At 50.2% G+C, this 20,415-nt stretch overlaps 1 pseudogene; it reads left to right on the plus strand.

The window, feature by feature from the left end:
- Positions 1-15,169: 15,169 nt before the first annotated feature.
- On the plus strand, positions 15,170-19,001 carry LOC142918224 (protein Wnt-5(I)-like; annotated as a pseudogene).
- The last annotated feature ends 1,414 nt before the right edge of the window (positions 19,002-20,415 follow it).

Raw genomic sequence — 20,415 nt, forward strand, 5'->3', positions numbered from 1 at the left:
GTATGCTGATGATTTGGTAATAGCTGCTCAGTCAGAGGAGGAGTTGGAGATGCTGCTGCTGAGACTGGAGCGTGCCACTAAGAGGTGGGGCCTTACCATCAGCCCCACCAAAACTAAGCACCTGCCTGGGTATGACTGGCTCCAGTTTAACAGCAGAGGTCTCACTCCGAATCAGTCGAGCGGCAATATCTTTTCATCGGTTGCATAACGCTGTGTGGAAGCTACCTGGTCTGTCGCTCCGCACTAAGCTTCAGGTCTTCTTGGCCACGGTCATTCCCTCCCTTCTCTACGCTTGCGAAACGTGGACCCCCCTAATGGAACATCTTCGCCAGTTAGAAACATTTAGTCTGGCCTGCCTACGATCCATCCTGGGTTTAACCAGACTGGATTGTGTGAGTTCACAAATCCTTGAAAGATCTGGGCAAGGTCCCATCAGTGAGCTCCTCCGGCGGGCAAGGCTGTGATGGCTGGGTCATGTAGCCCGCATGCCCAGCCACCGCATGCCGAAACAGCTTTTATTCGGCCGAATTGAGGGGGCTAGGCGGGCGCAGCACGGGCTAGAGAAGAGATGGAGTGATGTGGTACAGGAGGACGTGGAGCTGAGTGGACTTGCCGATGACTGGTACCAGCGGTGTCAAGATCGGCCTCTGTGGAGGAGGCTCGTGAAGGATGCTACTGGGCAGTTGGAGGCAGTCGCCCTCCAACAACAACGGAGGGCGGAGGAGCGACGCTCAGAAAAACGAGCGGACCGCCGGGTGGCTAAAGCACAGCAGGTTGGCACAGTAGGGGGCACAGGTGGTGCATCAGCCAGTCATCTCAGTCAGTCGACCCGTGGCACCTGGGTCTGCCCCATGACCTCCTGCCAGCGGGCGTTCGACACTTCACGTGGCCTCAGGGTGCGCATAGCCTGGCACAAGCGTCGTGGTGACGTCACCGCCACTTAGTGGTGAATGGCGGTTGTTGTTGTCAGTGTGTGTGTCAGTGTGTGTGTGTCAGTGTGTGTCTGAGTGACTGAGTGTATGAGTGACTGAGTGACTGTCTGAGTGAGTGACTGAGTGTCTGAGTACGTGTCTGAGTGACTGAGTGTCTGAGTGACTGAGTGTCTGAGTGCGTGTCTGAGTGAGTGACTGAGTGAGTGACTGAGTGTCTGAGTGAGTGACTGAGCGAGTGACTGAGTGAGTGTCTGATTGAGTAACTGAGTGACTGAGTGTCCGAGCAAGCGAGTGAACCACTCCCAACGCCCTCACCCGCTGCCCTGGAGTCTCCTCACCCTCCTCCTCACCACCCTACACCTCACCACCCAGCCCCTCCTCACCACCCTACACCTCACCACCCAGCCCCTCCTCACCACCCTACACCTCACCACCCAGCCCCTCCTCACCACCCTACACCTCACCACCCAGCCCCTCCTCACCACCCTACACCTCACCACCCAGCCCCTCCTCACCACCCTACACCTCACCACCCAGCCCCTCCTCACCACACTACACCTCACCACCCAGCCCCTCCTCACCACCCTACACCTCATCTCCTCCTCCTCACCCTGCATCTCCCTTCCAGCTGGGGTATCTCAGCCATGATGTCGTCTATCTGCTTGAGAATCCAGCACTCCTCCACCCTCTTGAGACTCGCCACCCTCTTCTCCACCTCTTCCTCGTCGCCCGACTTACAGTCGCCATCATCGGCTGCACTGCGTGATCTCCGTAGTCCCCTCCTCCTCCTCCTCGTCCTCTTCTTCCTCCTCCTCCTCCTCGTCTTCCTCTCCTCCTCCTCGTTCTCCTCCTCCTCGTTGTCCGCCGCCTCCTCCTCGTCTCGTGCTCTGTCGACGCTCGGCTGCAGGCGGCTGGCGCGAAACTTCAGCAGCAGCCTGCGGACGCCCCCTGTAGACTCCACCACCTCCTCCTCTTTGTCGTCCCTCCGCTCCTTCACCTCGTCACCCTCCACCACCACCTCCTTCTCCTCCTTGCCCCTCCGCTCCTTCACCTCGTCACCCTCCACCACCACCTCCCCCTCCTCCTCGTCGTCTCTCCGCTCCTTCACCTCGTCACCCTCCACCACCTCCTCCTCCTCCTCGTCCCTCCGCTCCTTCACCTCATCACCCTCCACCACCACCTCCCCCTCCTCCTCCTCGCCCCTCCGCTCCTTCGCCTCGTCACCCTCCACCACCTCCTCCGGCGATGAAGACGATGACGACGATGCGTCCGAGAACGACCAACAGCTGGACGACGATGACGACGCTCTCTGCTGCCGGTATTGTTGCTGAATTTGTCTCCGTCGCTGCCGCTGCTTCTCCAGGGCGCGACCCCGGCACCTCCCGGTGGGCGGCGGCGGCGGCTCAGCCAGCGGCCGCGGCATCAGCGAGCAGAAGTGGAACGTCACCCCAAGCGGGGCCGAGCGCCGCTTGCCCGCGACCGCCGCCGGCGGCGATGGAGGAGACAGAGGAGACGGAGGAGGTGGAGGAGGAGCCGGTGGCGACGGAGGAGACGGAGGAGCGCGGCAGGTAGAGGAGCCCGGGCAGGGATCGGGATTCGGTCCCACCGGGCAATCCGCCTCCGCCGCCTCCCGCCGCTTGCTTAGCGGCGACCGCCCGGCCAAAAGCTCCTCCTCTTCCTCCTCCGCCTTCATCGCCGCCTCGGCCTCCTCTTCCCCTCCTCCTCCTCTCGCTCCGCCTCCTCCTCCGCCCCTCCTGCTGCTCCCCCTCCTGCCCACGCCCTGCCACCAAAAGTCGAAGTGTCTCTTCCGCGCCGCACGCGGTCCAACCGCGGCCTCCCTGCGAATCCATTGAAATTGAGAGGAACAAGAATAACTTTAATCGCTCTGACAGCTACAGGCTTAGTGCGGCCTGGAAGCGTATTATTAAATAATACACATTACATTTTGATTTAAAGAATTACTAATCTACAACTCATTACTAATCATAACCAATGACTGATTACTAATCGATTATATAATTACAATACCCCCCCCTCCGTCTCTAATCACTGCACCTGATATGAGTTAAGTGATGACGTCACCCTGCTGCTCTATATAAAACCGGGAGCAAGCGAGGGCTTTACCATTCTGGCGAATTGCCCGATGATGCTGGATGTATTTACCAGCGAAACGTCGTACTCAAACTGTAAATGTGGATTCACTCTTCAACACACCGGTGGGCTGAAGTAGTGAATTATTTGTCTTTTGTCAACGTGACACTTTTTTTGCTGATTGGCCATGTCGGGTGGTGGAGGGTTACGACACATTTATAAATAAACGCGATCTAACCCAAAAACCTTTATTATGAATATTGTTACGCTATAACCTCCGTGTTCAACAGAGTTAATAGACGTTACTGCAAACACAAACTGTACACTGTCACTGGGTAAACAGGCGGTGGCGTGTCTAGAATCACGCCTGGCCACCTTCATCTGCTTGGCATGAATGCTTCCTCACTCCACCAAGTAATTAATTGAGGATCAACGAACATAGCTGAGGCTAACTGGAGTTTGCATGTCTCTCTCCGTGGTGAGATGTTAACTACCTCACCTGGTATACAGGAAGTCGTGGGTTCGATTCCGACCCTGACGCCTGCTGTATATTTGGAGTTTGCGCGTCTCTCCGTATTGCGTTTTTGACCGATAGACATTGACACACGTATTCTTGTTTCTTTCAGTAAAGTTATGTAGATAGAAAATAACAATAATTGATAATACAATTACATTAAATAAAGACCAATTGTGTTGCGATCAAAACGACGTGAGTTTTTTGCTTTATTTACATTTATTTTTATTGTTATTTTCATTAAATTTTCTATCTACGTGACTTTACCGAAAGAACCAAGAATATTAATTCCTGCAGTCACCAAAGTTTTAAGTCAAAACATTCACACACGTTGACAAAGCCTCACCTTGTGTTGGTGTGGGCAGGTCGCTTCTGATGACAAGAGCGGTATAGCAGCTCAAGCGGGCTTGGCCTGCTAACAAAAGAAAATAAAAACTGCGTGAATATTTACAATAAAACAAAGTTACAAAGTGGCGAGCCGGGTGAAGACAAATTAAACTTAAGCGAGATAATTAAAGTGAACGCAATCAGGCGAGGGCAGGAGGCAAGGCCCCGCGTGGCTAGGCCCCGCGTTGTAAAGTTCCAACCTGGACATCGATTCCCATGCTCGCTGCTACTCAACTGACATCCCTGAGAGAGAGAGGCTCTACCTTGGTAAACAACAACCACCACAACCACCATGAGAATTTCTCACCTCGGATTTCAGTGCAAGCGTGGATCGGCAGCCTCCTGTTACCTCGCGACGTCACGCGGGTAAGCAGGTAACGTGACGTCACTTCCGGGTAAGAAACACGCCCCTCCCATAATGAGCGGCTCTGGAACTGAATAAATTATGTTAATGTTAACTGGCCATATGTCGAGGGATAGGGCGTGGCTGCTTAACCCGACGGCTTCAACGGATACATTATGTTAATGAACCGCCGTCACTGGGCGTAGCTTTGCCCAAATAAGGATTGGCACTGGAACGATATCAACAGTGACCCCAGCGGAGGTGACGTCACGTTCAGGAGCGCGATGGACGGGTGAATAACTTGGTGACATGACGTCACTAGCGAGGTCCACCTCCCGCTGGCACTTCATGCCGTTGAGGTCATGCTGAGTGGTGACGTCACAGAGCGTAGATGGAGTTTAAGTTGATTTAGATTCATTTTCCATTGCCCCCTCCCTTGGGTGCGTGAACTCAGCAACAACAACTTGGACATTATTGTGTGTACGTACACACTGTGTGTGTGTAGTGTACGTACACACACACACATTTGAGGCTGAGTCGACCTAGGGGAGGCCCAGAACCGGTTCAAATAATCGTCACTGGGTGTTGGCTGTGAGCGGGAATCAAACTCGGGTCGTTATGTTCGTAGTACAGTGCACTAACCGCTAGACTACCACCACACGTTACACACACACACGTTACACACACACACGTTACACACACACAGTACACACACAGTACACACACACACACTACACACACGCACGGTACACACACACAGTACACACACGCACAGTACACACACACGGTACACAGACACACGGTACACACACACGCACAGTACACACACGGTACACACACACTCACGGTACACACACACACAGTACACACACGTACGCACGGCACGCCCACACTCCTTCAGTCACGTGACTAAGGTTGACGCGCCGCCCCGTCTCCCGAGGTGACCTCTTGGCTCTCTCGTCTCTCCTCGACACGTAGATTCATTTCTTACTCTTACCTAGAAACGTCATTGTCTGTCTGTCTCTGTGGACGCAACTTGCGAGGAATTGTACCCACAAACTGTGGGGTTTACGTTTCAAATAAAGTGCCCAGATACCACGCGATAAGCCCCGTGGTGAGCCAGTGCTATTCCTATTTCCAATCCGTCAACATGAAAGTAGTTAAATTAACAATTTATTACTAATCTCCATATATCAAAGGCAAAGTTGTGAATGTATGTCTGTTCAAAATGTTTAGCGTACTTCCCGACACGCACCAAGCTTGAAATTTGCCATGTGAGTAATTTCCAGACTGTACACCATGCAAACATAAAAATACACTTTTGTATATTTTTTTGGGGGGGCGCGCAATAATGGATAAGCATGAAAACACCACGATACATAGGACTTACTTTGATTAGAATGTTGGAATTGATTGTGTACATGTTGCAATTGTTAAATGAGCATTTTGAGCACACTGCTGTTTTAATAAATGTTCATGATTCTGAGAATATAAGTGTAATTCTGAGCATCATTATGACCACATTGGAATTGTCATCATGAATGGGGGGTACAATTATTTTTATAACAATAGGAATGCAGTTTTGAGCATGACTATTGATATTTTGGACTCATTTATGACAATAGATTCACGATTAAATTGCGATTTTGTTTTGCTCATCAATCAGGACACTGTTAATGATGCGCATGCCCATAAATTGTTGAAATGACTAGAAATGCAAGTTGTGTATACTCTCCAACCCCATTACTCTACCTACCCATTCCCTTGACGGGCTCCGTGCCCACTTAAGCCCATGACGATGGCGGTGATGATTCCACCTCTCGCCGTAACAATCATAGCACCTCCAACTTCTGAATGCAAAGGTGCTGGTTGGTGTAACGCCAAAACACATCGTCAACGCCGCTCCCAAGCCCGCCCTACGTTAGTTACATCGTTAGGATCAACAAAATAAAAAGTTCCACAGAGGAAACTAAAATGACATTACGCAATCCCCAAAGTGGCACGCGGTAGGCTACACGACTCAGAGAACAGCGTCAGACTTCAAGACTTGCATTGCCATCATCATCGTTCTTCCTCTCCACAAGTCATCGCACGTCAATATTCAACAAACTGCACACACGTGCAAGTCACCTCTCGACCCGCCACCTGCACAGTTAACGCGATCAGACCCGGGGGTCAAATTAAAATTGTGTCGTCTTTGGTGACGTATTGCAATCGGTGTAATTTTAATGATGTACGTACAGCAACTGCTGTACGTACATCAAATTATATCATTGACAACGGGGTCCGCTTTTGCGACGTCTGCGTGCGGTCTTTTAATTATATAGATACGTAGTCAGTTCATTAGTATGGGGTTCCTCTATAAGGAATTGTAATTGTAGAATGTATGACTTAATAATACGATTCCAGGCCACACTTAGCTTGTAGCAGTCAGAGGAGTTAAAATGACTGTACATGTGTAGGTATTAAATAAAATAAATTTAATTTAAATAAAATACATTTTAGTTATTAAAACATTTAATTTAACGTAAATATAAAATAAATTTAAATTAAATAAATGTACTAAAAAATGTAATTTAACATAGGTATAAAATAAATGTAAATAAATGTAATTTAAACAATTTTTTATTTAACGTAGGTATAAAAGAAATGTAATTTAAATAAATGTAATTTATTAAAAATTTAATTTAACGTAGGTATAAAAGAAATGTAATTTAAATAAATGTAATTTATTAAAAATTTAAATTAAACGTAGGTATAAAAGAAATTTAATTTATACAAAAATTCAATTTAATTTAACGTATGTATGAAATAAAATGTAATTTATTACACATTTAAATTAAATTTAACGTAGGTATAAAATAAAATGAATTTAAATTATAAAAAAATATTCATTTATAAAAACAATTACGTAGGTATAAAATACATTTCATTTAAATAAACATTTTAAATTAAATTTAACGTAGGTATAAAATAAAATGTAATTAAATTAAATAATAAATACATTTTATTTTCTACCTCCGTGACTTTACCGAAAGACGCAAAGAGTGTGGACCCACGTGACATCAAGGCTGTCCTATTCTAGGCAAGGCCTCAGGGTGTACCGGGCCTTTCACAACAACAGCCGCAGCAACAGCAACAACGGTTCTCTTGAGAAAATGCTTTAAAAAAGTCAACGTAGCTTACCTTGACACTCGCGAACTTTAATGATTAAAATAATTAAAACAAAACTAAACACACGCACATGGGCGCGCGGCGTTCAGCGTGTAGGGCATTAAAAATGGTAGCGACCTCCCGCGATCTTATTGGTCGCCGCGTGCCAAAGTGGGGAGGGGGGCAGGGCCAGCGATCCGATTGGTCGAGAGGCAAACCTGGGCGCGTCTCCGGCGATGGTGCGCAGCGATTGGTCAACGGTTATCCTATGCTAATTTTGGTATGCTAATTAATTTTAATCTGTGTGTGGGATGAGATCATCTCGGGAGCACGTGGACTCGTGATGAGCACGCCGTGATGAGTAATTTGACAAACAAGATCTATAAAAGGGCCCTCCGCTGACACTGCGGGGGTGTGGATTCCACTGCCTGCCTGCCCGCCTGCCTACCTGCCCGCCCGCCTGCCTGCCTGCCTACCCGCCTGCCTGCCTGCCCCACCTGCCTGCCTGCCTGCCTACCCGCCTGCCTGCCTGCCCCACCTGCCTGCCCTGCCTTCCTGCCTGCCTGCCAGCCTACCTACCTGCCTGCCAGGCTGTGTACCTGCCTGTGCACCTGCCAGGTGAGACTGCCGACGACGGGGAAACTCGTCCACGGCCCGTGGAGCACGTCCCAAAGTGTCGCACCGTTTGCAATCGGCGTCTATTTAATTCGGAATGGCGCCACATTGCGGGCGAGTTTTTTTTTTCGTCTTCACGCGAAAGGATTTCGCTCCTTAGCCGCTTCGCCCGAAGGGAGCGAGCGAGTGGTCAAACTTCCGGCCTTAAAAATATAAATCTGACGAACGTAGGTGGGGTCAATTCTTGACCCGATTTCAGTTCCCTCGCTCACGGCCAACGCCAGTGACGATTATTTGAACCGGTCCTGGGCCTCCCCTAGGTATACTCGGCCTCAAATGCGCACACCTGGTGCGATGGGTAGACCTCGCCACAGGGGAGACAAAGGCGGCCGAGCGTGGCGCCGCTACTCGCTAACGGCACTTGCCTCGATGGTCTAAGGCTTGCACGGGGGACCTTTGTCTTTGTGTGTGTGTGCAAGTGTTTCACGGTGGGGAGCATGAAACTCCCCGGCCCATCGCGCTCTTCAGACGATACCGGGGAGTCTCATCATCCTCACATGCCCTCACCCCCCTCCACCAGCAGCCACGCTCCATTGAGACTACCGTAGTTTCAAGCATGTCACCCGCAGAAATTCAGATAGCCCGCACCTCCATATACCCCGCATGCATTCATAGATTTAACGTCGTTACCGCAGCTTTATTCCATCGTACTAATACGAAGTTTACATTTGTAATACATTCCACTGTCAATTGTTAACATTAAAATCATAACGTGCACAAAGACGACAAACTAACCGCAAACGAGTGAACTTTAAACGGTAAACAAGTAACAAAAGTAAATATCCAATAAATAAGTAACACATAACTGGTAGATAAGCAAGTACAGTTATTTGTGATAGCCACGTCGCTTGTGAACAAAAACATCTCTAGCTCTGTGGGCCTTGCCTGGTAAGAACTCTAAAGTTTATATTCTTGGTTCTTTCGGTAAAGTCACCACGTAGAAGGGAAACAATAAAATAATACAAATATAAAACAATAAAATTCTCACGACATTTCGACTGCAACACAAGAAGCAATCATTACCAAGAATGTGAATCCCTGCAGTCACGAAAGCTTGAAATCAAACTCTAAAGTTTTTATCTTTAGAGGGTGATATCTGAAGCACGCCTGTTTCACCTCCCCACGTTTATGAACAAGCACTGACCAGCGTGGTGAAGTATGGTCAAACAACCTCTGACTGACGCAACATGGGGGAGGGAGGCCTTCATCCGTTGTGTGTGCTGCTCACTCTGCAAGTCGATGTTCTTACAAAGCGCCCCCTTTAAAAAGGACATTAACTGTACTGTGTATTAACCTAATCGCATTTTTTTATTATTAACAACGCTCACGAACGGTGCTGGATGGCATCTGGTTATACGTTTACAAATGTGAACGCGGTGAAATGTAACCATATATTAGTGTCGGTAAGACATGTGCTGAAACATTGAGATATTTAATAAAAAAATGTAAAAAATATTCATGTTAACGTATTTTGCATGTGCCTGCCTTTAGAAATACTAATTTGACTTGACATAGAATTTCTTCAAAAGTCGTTCTGTTCTATGAAAATCCAATGCTATCGAGAAAATGTAATTTTAATAAAATAAATGCGACAAAGATGTGTGTGTGTGGGGTATCATCTTACAAGGTTATATTTGGCAATCGGATGTTTCACTCTATTAACAATGATTTAACAATATTCTGCACAGAGTTATTACATTATATATAAACACATTATCATGCTGTAATAGACTAAAGCGCAGCCCCAACGATGACTACATTGCATTTTATTAAAACTCCTCTCAAATGTGACTTTATATACGAATGCGTTGAACGTACTTGATCGTCATCGTTGTGTTTGATGAAACAATTAAAATTACGATCACGTGGTCATTTACCTACAAGCATCTTGGCAACACTAATCGGGGGGGGGGTGGGATATATTCAATGTAATGGACCTGGAAACACTGCTTTCAATCTGAGTAAAGTGCAATCGCTTTGCACCAAGGGCTCCTTCATGCACTGTCGAGGCTTGCAAGGCGTGTGCTCGTGTGTGCTCGCCTACCACTTACGGGGTTTGAGAATTAATTGACCACCAATAAAGGAAATCATCTTTCCCACCCTCACCCCTGGCTGAGAATGAGACGCCTCTGGATGAGCAGTTTGGACACAAACAAAAAACATCATCCAGTATGAAACGGGCAAGACATTTGAATAAAATCCCACAAATGTAATCGGAGGAGTCCAAAAATGTTTTACCATCCAGGAGAAAAGCCCCAGAGCTAAGAAAAAATGTTCAATGACTTGGGCAGCAGACAACATCACAGCATTCCACAATTACAGATTTAAAAAAACAACAACACTCATGTTGCACACTCATATGATGCAGAATTGCAGTGATGGGTCACTTGCAAAATGCGTCCTCATCCCTGCCGTCGCAATCTGAGCGAGCGTTTTAGCGTTTTGGAACGTCACAGATACAAAAAATAAATGTTACTTTTCCATTTTACATCGCAAAGATTGAGACACCGCAGGGGATTTACCGACTGACTGCACGCAGCCCTCTCGTTGACCCTTACCTCTGTGACCTTTAAACGGGTCACTCCTCTTCCTCCTCCTCCCTCTTCCGTTCATTCTTCCGCATGCCTTCTGACACCAACCCCTCCCAAACCCCATCTCAGACTCTCTCGCAAATCCCACAAGCAGATGAAACGGCAGCAGCAGCACAGCCATGCAGACCGTTTGGGATTTGCAGGGTTAAGACGGATTGTTTGAGAACTGAGAGGTTTTTTTTTTAAGCCCCCCACCTGGTATATAACACATTGTCAATGTGTGTATAACACTTTGTGTGTGTGTATATATAACACTTTGTGTGTGTATAACACTTTGTGTGTGTGTATATAACACTTTGTGTGTGTGTATAACACTTTGTCTGTGTGTGTATAACACTTTGTGTGTGTATAACACTTTGTGTGTGTAACATTGGGTATAACACTTTGTCTGTGTGTGTATAACACTTTGTCTGTGTGTAACACATTGCCGGTGTTGCAGGCAGGAGGGGTCTCTACCCGACTGGATACATTCACTGCACGACGTGGCTGCAGAGCCCACCAGAGTGACGGCAGTCGAGTTGGTCACGATCACGGTGGCTAGGAGATGTTAACTCCCTCGCCTGGTATGCATCGGTCGTGGGTTCGATCATCTCCCAGCCACCGTGGTGATGATGATGATGAGCGAGACGTGAAAACTCAAAACATACGGCAGCGGGCATCGTCAGGGTCTAACCCACGACCTCTTGCGTACCAGGCGAGGGAGTTAACATCGTCACCACCGGGCCGCTTCTCTTCTGCGCAGCGCCGCTGACCACGAGGATTGCGATGGGTCCCCTGCGACGTGTGGGCTGGTTCCCGCTGGGGCTCTGCGCCTTGGCACAGCTGTGGGCAGTCGCCAGCGCCTCTTTGTGGTGACCGCAAGCCGCCGCCACCGCTGCTGTCTTCGTCCTCACTGCTGCGATGAGAGCTCACAAGTTTCGACGTCGATTTGAGCAACCTTCTTACCTTGCCTCTATTTTGCACACCCCATACGGTTGTTGTACGGGATTTTTTTTTTATCGTGTGCGTGTATATACATCACATATACAGTATCTAGCGCGGTATATTGGGGCACCATGGCGGCTAGGAGATGTTGACGACCTCGGCTGTTATGCAGGAGGTCGTGGGTTCAATCGCGACCTTGACACATGCCGTATATTTGGAGTTGCTATGTTTTCCCCGTGGTCGTCTTAAGAATTTTTATTCCGGGGTCCTCCGATTATTCCCTCCACATTTAGAAGCACGCGTTGAGAGTGTTTGCCTACTGCTGTAAGTGTCAGCGTGATGATCGCCAGGTCGCCGCTGAGGAAAGAGCCACTTGGCTCGGCCGGGGTCTTGCGCGCTAAAAGACAATTGCTTGTTTCCCATCCTGCGCCCATGTAGCATCCTCCTCCGGCGTGCGGCACGCACACGCACAGTCGGAGACGATGCAGTCGCAGGAGGCACCGTCTCTTATTTCCGTTACACCAACTCCGGCCTCTCTCTCTCTCTCGACCACGCTGCTGTACAGCCGCGGCCCAGACACGACCCTGAACCGCGTTGCGTCGACCGAGACGACCAACCGCTGTCCGGCCGCACAATTACCGGTGAAGGCGACAATGAGAAGAAGAGTCCATTCCCAGTACCGGCAGCCCGGAGCGCTCTCACCGCTGCTTTTATATTGCCCCTTGCCCCGCCCTGGCCCCGTCCCTGGCCTCACCTCCCTTCTCAAACCAACCAGAGGGTTCCAGGGGCCTCCCTCCCTGTGAGGTCTTCCATGACCCTTGCCCCGGTTCCTCCGCCCTGCCGGCACGCAGCGGCCGTGTGTAGACTCTCGACGGCGTGAGTGCACTCGCTGTCCACAGCAGTTGCCGCCGCTGGACAGCGGTCGGCGCTGTGTCACTACACAACTTCAGAGAAGAATAACTCATGTGTGTGTGTGTGTACATCGTGTAATATTCAAATTTACAAACCTGTAGAAATTCCACAGATATTTGCTCTATTTAACTTTTTATCATGTAGCACTTTTTCAGGAGAGGCCTGGCTATCGCACTTTATAGCTCAAGCAAGTGGCCGATATCATCATCACGTGGTAATTTATAGCAGCAGCCAAATCACTCCAAACGCGTAGAGACGTTGATTCTAAAACCAGAGGGACCTGGAGATAAATCCACGCAACCACGGGGAGAGACATGCAAACTCAAAACGTACATGCAGCAGCAGGCATTTTTTAAGGGGTTGGGATCGAACCCACAACTGCCTGCGTACCAGGCGAGGTAGTCAACATCCCCCGTCCACCGTGACTTCCGCCCCCATCCCTCTGCAGGTCGCTCACACTGTGGGCCCCCAACTTTGACCCCTCCGAGTATCGGCCGCTGTGCATTTGGGTGCCGGGGCTGTCCCCCGCACAGCGCAGAATATGCCTGCGGCACCGGGACCACATGGCGCACGTGGCCGAGGGCGTCCACCTGGCGCTGTCCGAGTGCCGGCACCAGTTCCAGGGCAAACGGTGGAACTGCACCGTGCCTGGCGCGGAGGACACGCTGGACCCCGTGGCCAAGTCGGGTGAGGGGTCAGAGCGAGCCCGCCACATCCACTCGCACTTAAGGTCCCCGACCGGTTCCCCGAGACACGCACACAGAAGCTTTTTTGGGGGGGGGAAAGGGGGGGGTCGCCCACCTCCCTCCCCTACGCGACTCTGCTTCGGAGTTCCCGCGTTCCTCCTCCAGGGGTTTCCCCCTCCCCTACGCGACTCTGCTTCGCAGAGTTCCCGTCCTCGGGCAGCGGGAGATGTCCACGGGCGGCCCAAGCGGCCGCCCCGTTAACCCGATGACAACCGCCTTCGCTCTGGGCCAGTGCCAGGCTGCGGCTCGCTCGCTTCACTGCTCTTGACGCTCCTGGCACGCCTCTTGGGGGTCCCGGACGTCCCACCGGCCCTGGTTCGCTCCCCAGGTCGGCCGCTATAAACGCAGCAATCGTAATACCCGTCACCTGATCGTTTCCCTGTCCCGAGATCTATTCCGCGGAGTTGGAGACGGCGTTCGGCTCCTACCCGCGGCGACGATCCCCCTGGTCCCCACTCGTGTCGGTCCTTGAGGGTGGGAGCTCTCCCCAGCCGCTCGTGCTGCTGCCGCTTCTGAGCTGCGCGCCCCCACGCCACCGATTCGGGGGCTCTCCTTTCGCAGGGCCGCGGAGCCCATTGTTCGGTCCCCCGGGCAAATCCCGTGAGAGGGGTCTGTCTCTAAATAGGCGACGTTTTCCCTACCACCTGCTTGGCGTGTTCTCCCCCAAAACCCCTTCCCACACCGGTCTGGCCGCACCGTCTCCAGCTGACGGGGCGGGCTTCACGCACGACGCCCCCCCGGGAGTCTCCCCAGGCTCGCGCGAGGCCGCGTTCGTCTCCGCCGTCACCGCCGCCGGAGTGGCCCACGCGGTGGCGCGCGCCTGCCGCCAGGGGGCCCTGCAGGGCGGTTGTTCCTGGGTCGTTCCCCACACCATGAAGCTACCGCCGGGTGCTCGGCGGGGCGGCTCCGGAGACGACGTCGAATACGGATACCAATTCGCCAAGTGGTTCGTGGATGCGGGCGATTGCAATCGTGGCAGCGGGCAAGGAGGGGAGTCTTTGGCGATGAATTTGCACAACAACGAGGCCGGCCGGCTAGTGAGTGGGTGAACGGGTGGGTTGTGCATGTGTGTGTATTGTCATTAAAAAACAAATGTAATGGAAAAAAGTTATTTTATGCGATCAATGCAAATTAGGTTCGGCTTCGTCGGCTCGGGTTGTATTACCAATCGTGATTGATGCAATGATTCTCGCTTTAACTTTCACCGGTTATATTCTTGGTTCTTTCGGTAAAGTCACGTAGAAGGGAAACAATAAAATAATAAAAAATAAAAATATGAACATTAAAATTCTCATGACGTTTCGACTGCAACACAAACAATCATCATCAAAATTTGAAGAAAAAAAACACTACTTTTTTCAAATTTTCTTGCTTTGGTTTCCACACCTGATGATTGCTTGTGTTGCAGTCGAAACGTCGTGAGAATTTTATTGGTTAATATATTTATTTATTATTTTATTGTTTCCCTTCTACGTGACTATACCGAAAGAACCAAGAATATGAATCCCTGCAATCACGAAAGCTTTAAATCAAAATTTTACCGGTTTATGTTTCAAGTACAATAACGTCTGGTCGCAGGATACAGTTCTTACATTTAAGATTATTGTTATGCATGAATCTTGATTTGAAGCTTTCACGACTGCAGGAATCCACACCCCTTTGGGTTCTTTCGGTAAAGTCGTCACGGAGGTAGAAAAAATAAAACGTCCACGCCGTTTTGATCACAACACCACAAAGCGGTCGTCTTTAGGGCGAAAAAAAGATAACCCAGCAGTTGAACTGCTGGAGCAGCGAGAGAGCCGTTACACACAGCAAGAGGTGATGTTTGTGGCGAAGGGCATGCTGGGTCTGAGCTGGAAAGGAATTCCATCCCCGGACGCAGGCACAGGTGCCGTCGTGACGTCACCGCCACTTGTTAGCGAACGGCGGTTGGTAGTGGCGATTATGATGGTGGCGGTGAGTGTGGTGGTGGTGGTGACGATGATGACGGTGGTGGTGGTGGTGCTGCAGGCGGTGTACAATCTGGCGTACATGGGCTGCAAGTGCCACGTGTTATTTGGCACCTGCATGCTGAAAATCTGCTGGCAGTAGCTCGCCGACTTTCGCAGCGTTGGGAACTTTCTGAAGGTGAGCTCACGGCTGCAGGTGATGAGACTGCACCCAGAGGAGGTGAGTGTGGGGTGGGAGTGACGAGGATGAAGCCTTCTAGATTTGAAGTTTCATGACCGCAAGGATCTTTCGGTAAAGTCACGGAGGTAAAGAAAATAAAAAATAAAAATATTTAAAAAATCACGACGTTTCCATTGCAACACAAGCAATCGTCATCAGGTGTGACAACCACAGCAAGAAATTTTGCTGAAGTGGGAAAGAAGCCGGAGTCAAGGGGTTTATACTGGGCATGGTGGGGGTGGGGGAACCATCACGTCACCATACATAGCAGGCGTTACCAAAAAGATTTCCAAAATCTTAAAAACAAGCACAAGATCCAGGTCCGATTCAGTACAGTACACAATCCCTGATCTAATCCCATCTGTGAAGGATGTCATTCCTGACATGCAATACCCTGGAGTTTACAAACTGAGTTGCATTTGTTTCGATTGTTACATTGGGGAAACGAAATGTCATGTCTCAGACCGTATCCGCGAGATTTGAAATACGGCAGGACTAAATTTTCCGCCGTGGCTGATCACTGCTACAACGCCGTGGGCTCCCATGATATTGTTTTCTCCGAGACCAAAGTGCTCTGCAAGCCGTCTGGCTACCATCAAAGATTTGTTCATGAAGCCATCCAGATATACAAACACAGACATAACTTCAACCCAGAGGACAGATACAAACTGAGCAATCATTAAAATGTGTTATTAACCAAGTAAAATTGAACAGTTCATAGTTGTTCCCTCTTATTTACCGGATACTAGTTTATTTTACAGAGTTAATTACATCGTCAGCGCTTGGCAGTGCGGCTATTTTGTTGCGAGTGCCACCATCCGTGTTGGCGGCAATCGTTGTAGATGCGTGGCTCTCTCCCCACTGGCCCCTCTTCCCGCACCTACAGCCCCGCCCACTCCCCCCCCCCCCTACCATGGCCAGTATAAACCCCTTGACTCCGGTTTCTCTCCCACTTCAGTAAAATGTTCTTGCTGTGGTTGTCACACCTGATGATGATTGCTTGTGTTGCAATCGAAACGTCGTGATTACATTTTTTTATCTTTTATTTTCTTTACCTACGTGACTTTACCGAAAGAACCAAGAGTGAGGATGAATCCATAGGAGGGTTACAGACGGGGGTGGGGGGTGGGGGAGGGGGGGGTCCCTCACAGCTAAGGGAGCTCCCCGCATTCACTCAACAACCACCACATCCCCTGATGACGACGATTATGGTTGCCGCAGGAAAAGTACGACAGAAGTTCCGCCGTGCAGCTGGTAAGCCACAACGGTGGGGGCAGTGCCGGAGGCGCCAACGGCGGCAGGGGCGGCGCCGCCCGCTGGCTCCGCCGGCGTCTGGAGGCGGTGAACGAGCGGTTGACGGCGCCCACGGCGAGCGACCTGGTTCACGTGAACGCCAGCCCGGAGTATTGCGAGCGCGACGAGACTCACGGCGTCCCCGGCACGGTGGGGCCGCAGTACAGCGTCACCTCGGAGGGGGCCACCGAGGGACGCTCCGTCACGTGCTGTGACAGAGGATACGACACCTCTCAAGGTGCGCACCTCACCCCACCCACCCCCCTCCCCTCCCCGAAAATAAACTAAAACTATTCATTAAAAAGCGGCAACTATTTCATATTACATAAAATCCGTGATCTGATCCCATCTGTGAAGGATGTCATTCCTGACCTGCAATGCCCTGGAGTCTACAAACGAAGTTGCACATGTGGTGATTGTTACGTTGGGTAAACGAAACGTCACGTCTCTGACCAGATCCGCGAGCACAAGGCCGATCTGAAACGCTCCAAACATACAGCAGCAGTCATTGTCAGAGTTGGGATTGAACCCACGACCCCTGCATATCAGGCGAGATAGTTAACATCTACTAGCCACCGTGATGATGATGAGACGCAGACTCCAAATATGCAGCAGCAGGGGCCGGCATCGAACCCACAACCTCTGCTGTCTCTCTCTCTACATGTGTGTCACATTTCAGTGAAAGGACATTTTGTGAATTTTTCTAATCTGGTATCGAGCAAAAATGTACAACTCAAACATAGCAGCTTTATTGTTGAAATTACGGACGGCCGAAACACAGAATTGGGAGCCCGCGATCTGAAACAGAGTCAGCCACTCGGCTTTTCACAAATAAACCATGGTAAAAAAAATGATCTCGTCCAGGAGTGTGAACCGTTGGAACAAACTCCGGTCATCTTGGTAGCAGCGGCTTTTTGGCTCGGCCATCGAACAAAGACGGTGGTCACCGCATCATTGTGCAGCGCTCTCGGATGTGCTTCTGCGGCCGTCTGGAATGCTCTTCCGATATTAGGAGGCGCTTAGATTTAAAGCTCTTCTTTAGAAGCACTTTTAGTGTTTGTCCTTCCCCCGCACCTCCTGAGCATGGTTAGCTATGTACCGTGTGAAGAAGTTCAGCACGCACACTATACATTGCAATGCACGACTACACTATACATCACACACTATACACTATGCTGCATGCTACACTATACAACTATACACCACTCTACACTATTCTACACTACTGTAATGTCCCTCGGAAAACTTGCCTTCGTTCTTTTTTTGATTAGGGCGCATCGTGCAGATAACATACTTTCATATCCTACGGTACTTCGCAATGACCAGCATATACAGCGCTTGGGCTAGGATAGAAACAAAAACTTGGGCTAGGATAGAAACAAAAACTTGGGCTAGGATAGAAACAAAAACTTGGGCTAGGAGAGAAACAAAAACTTGGGCTAGGATAGAAACAAAAACTTGGGCTAGGATAGAATCAAAAACTTGGGCTAGGACAGCGACCCAAGCAACGCCGGCACGGAGACGGCGACGTCAACGGCGATCGCAAAATTGCGATGAAAAAAATCTCGCGGTCAAAACGACGATGGTTCTCGCGTTCGTTTCGCACTCTCGCCCCGTGCCGTACCCCCCCCCCCCCAGTCACGGTGGAGAAGCAATGCGGATGCAAGGAACAACTCCACTGGAACGTCGATTGCAAGCTGTGCCCATGGACCAATCAATTCTTGTGCAAGTAGCCTCAAGCCGCAGTCAAGGGGTGGCCTCGGCTGAAATCGGACTCCATCTGGTTTCAGCCCTGGGTCCTGCGGGTGTTTGGTGACCCCCACGAAGTTTGTTTGGGGCACCACGGCATCCAGCATGCCCATCGCTACGAGCCACGTTACACTATACATTACACTACTACAAACGCTACACTTTGATACGCTACACTTCACTACCCTGCTATACACTTGCCAACATCCGCACGTGGTGAATTTCCACAATGCAGAAGCACCGTTGTTTTTGACCATCACCACTTTAATGGGGTTAGTGACTAAGTGGCCTTGTTGTTCCTTTTAACTCCGTTCTTGTTAACGCCGCGTTTTGCCAAATGTTAGAAACATTCACTCGGCACACTGAGGATTCACAGTGTGGTTCGGTGACCCCTACAAAGTTGTTTAGGGAGCCGCCCCTGCAGCATCCGTCATACCCTTCACTGAGCCGCGTTGCACTGTATACACTTCACGCTACACTTGTAGACAACCTTGCCTATAAAAGTAATTTTCTGTGTGTCTATCTGTGTGTGTGTGTGGACGTCGGGGATGCGTTCCTGAGTATCGAAACGGCGTTATACCGAAGCGATTGATAGTGTGATGGTGGTGGTGGTAGTGGTAGTAGTAGGTGGTGGTGGTAGTGGTGGTAGTAGTAAGTGGTGATGGTGGTAGTAGGTGGTGGTGGTGGAGGCGAAGGGGCTGAGAGGCGATGGATAACGAGAGAGGACGAACGGTTATGCTGTCAGCGACGTGAGTGTGGGGGTTGAGGCGACGCAAATCGGGTGGCGATGTTAATAAAGTGACCACCTAATTTGCGAAGCGACGTTAAATCAGAGTATCACGGTAATTTCTGTGCGTTTTGGGTCTCGATTAAGTCGGCTGTAGTGTTCATGATGGCGTATAGTGGTGCACTAGTTCTGCATCGATTGCAAATGATAACCAAACGGGGGGGTAGGGAGTGGGCGTACTCATGGATCCCGTAACGCTCTCCAGCAACGCCGTATCCCACTGGAACAGTTTCATTATCGATAAACTAGAATCGCGCAACATTCGCGAGTTTCCCCTCCGTCTGTGCACACGTGCAGGGGCGGAGCCAGGATTTTGAGTTTGGGGGGTTGTTGACTTCAACATTCTGAGATATCCAGTTTATGTTTTCCAATGGGCGCCACAAATGTATGAAACAAATTTTATTGGATTTGAACGCGGAGTTTATTAATAGGCCGGAGCCACTGACGTGGCCGATAAGTTCGATAAGTTCGAAAGGCTGCTGCTCAAGCAGCCTGCAGGGCAGCACACAAGGTGGCAGCCTGCAGGGCAGCACACAAGGTGGCAGCCTGCAGGGCAGCACACAAGGTGGCAGCCTGCAGGGCAGCACAAGGTGGCAGCCTGCAGCATTTTGCAGCAGCCGCATATCCGGTTACCCCGATGACCGACTTTCCCAAACTTTCAGGGGGGGCTAGGCCCCCCCAGCCCCCCCCCTGTGGCTCTGCCCCTGCACGCGCGTGATGCCTCCCCAAATCGGTACGTCAGACGACAGCAAAAAAAACCCAACTGGGTGCGGAGTGTAAATGATGATAATTTAATTATCCAGGAAGTTACGCAGTGTCACGGGGACTCTCCACTTAGTAGGGCACCTTCGACATTTGGGTTTTTCATTTATTTTTAATCGCAGGATATTGTCAGCCAATGAATGAGTCGTGTGAACAAGCGTAGGAGGAAACCTGAGCACCCGGAGAAAAGCCGCTCCTTGCGCGAGGGGGGAAACACTCCACCCACGCCTCTGATTTTGCACGGTTGGCTACGTACGGTGCGATCAAAAGCTCAACGCGCGCAGCATTTTTATACGAACGGACAGCAGCCAAAAGGCATGGCGGTTAATCCACGATTGCTGCACCGCCTTCTGCTGGCGAGCCAGGGGTTATGGGCGCCTCCTCGGC

The sequence above is a fragment of the Petromyzon marinus genome, unplaced genomic scaffold (assembly GCF_048934315.1).
Source record: "Petromyzon marinus isolate PM22_M1 ecotype Great Lakes invasive population unplaced genomic scaffold, UKy_Petmar_22M1.pri1.0 PM_G_Scaffold_58, whole genome shotgun sequence".
Lineage (NCBI taxonomy): Eukaryota > Metazoa > Chordata > Hyperoartia > Petromyzontiformes > Petromyzontidae > Petromyzon > Petromyzon marinus.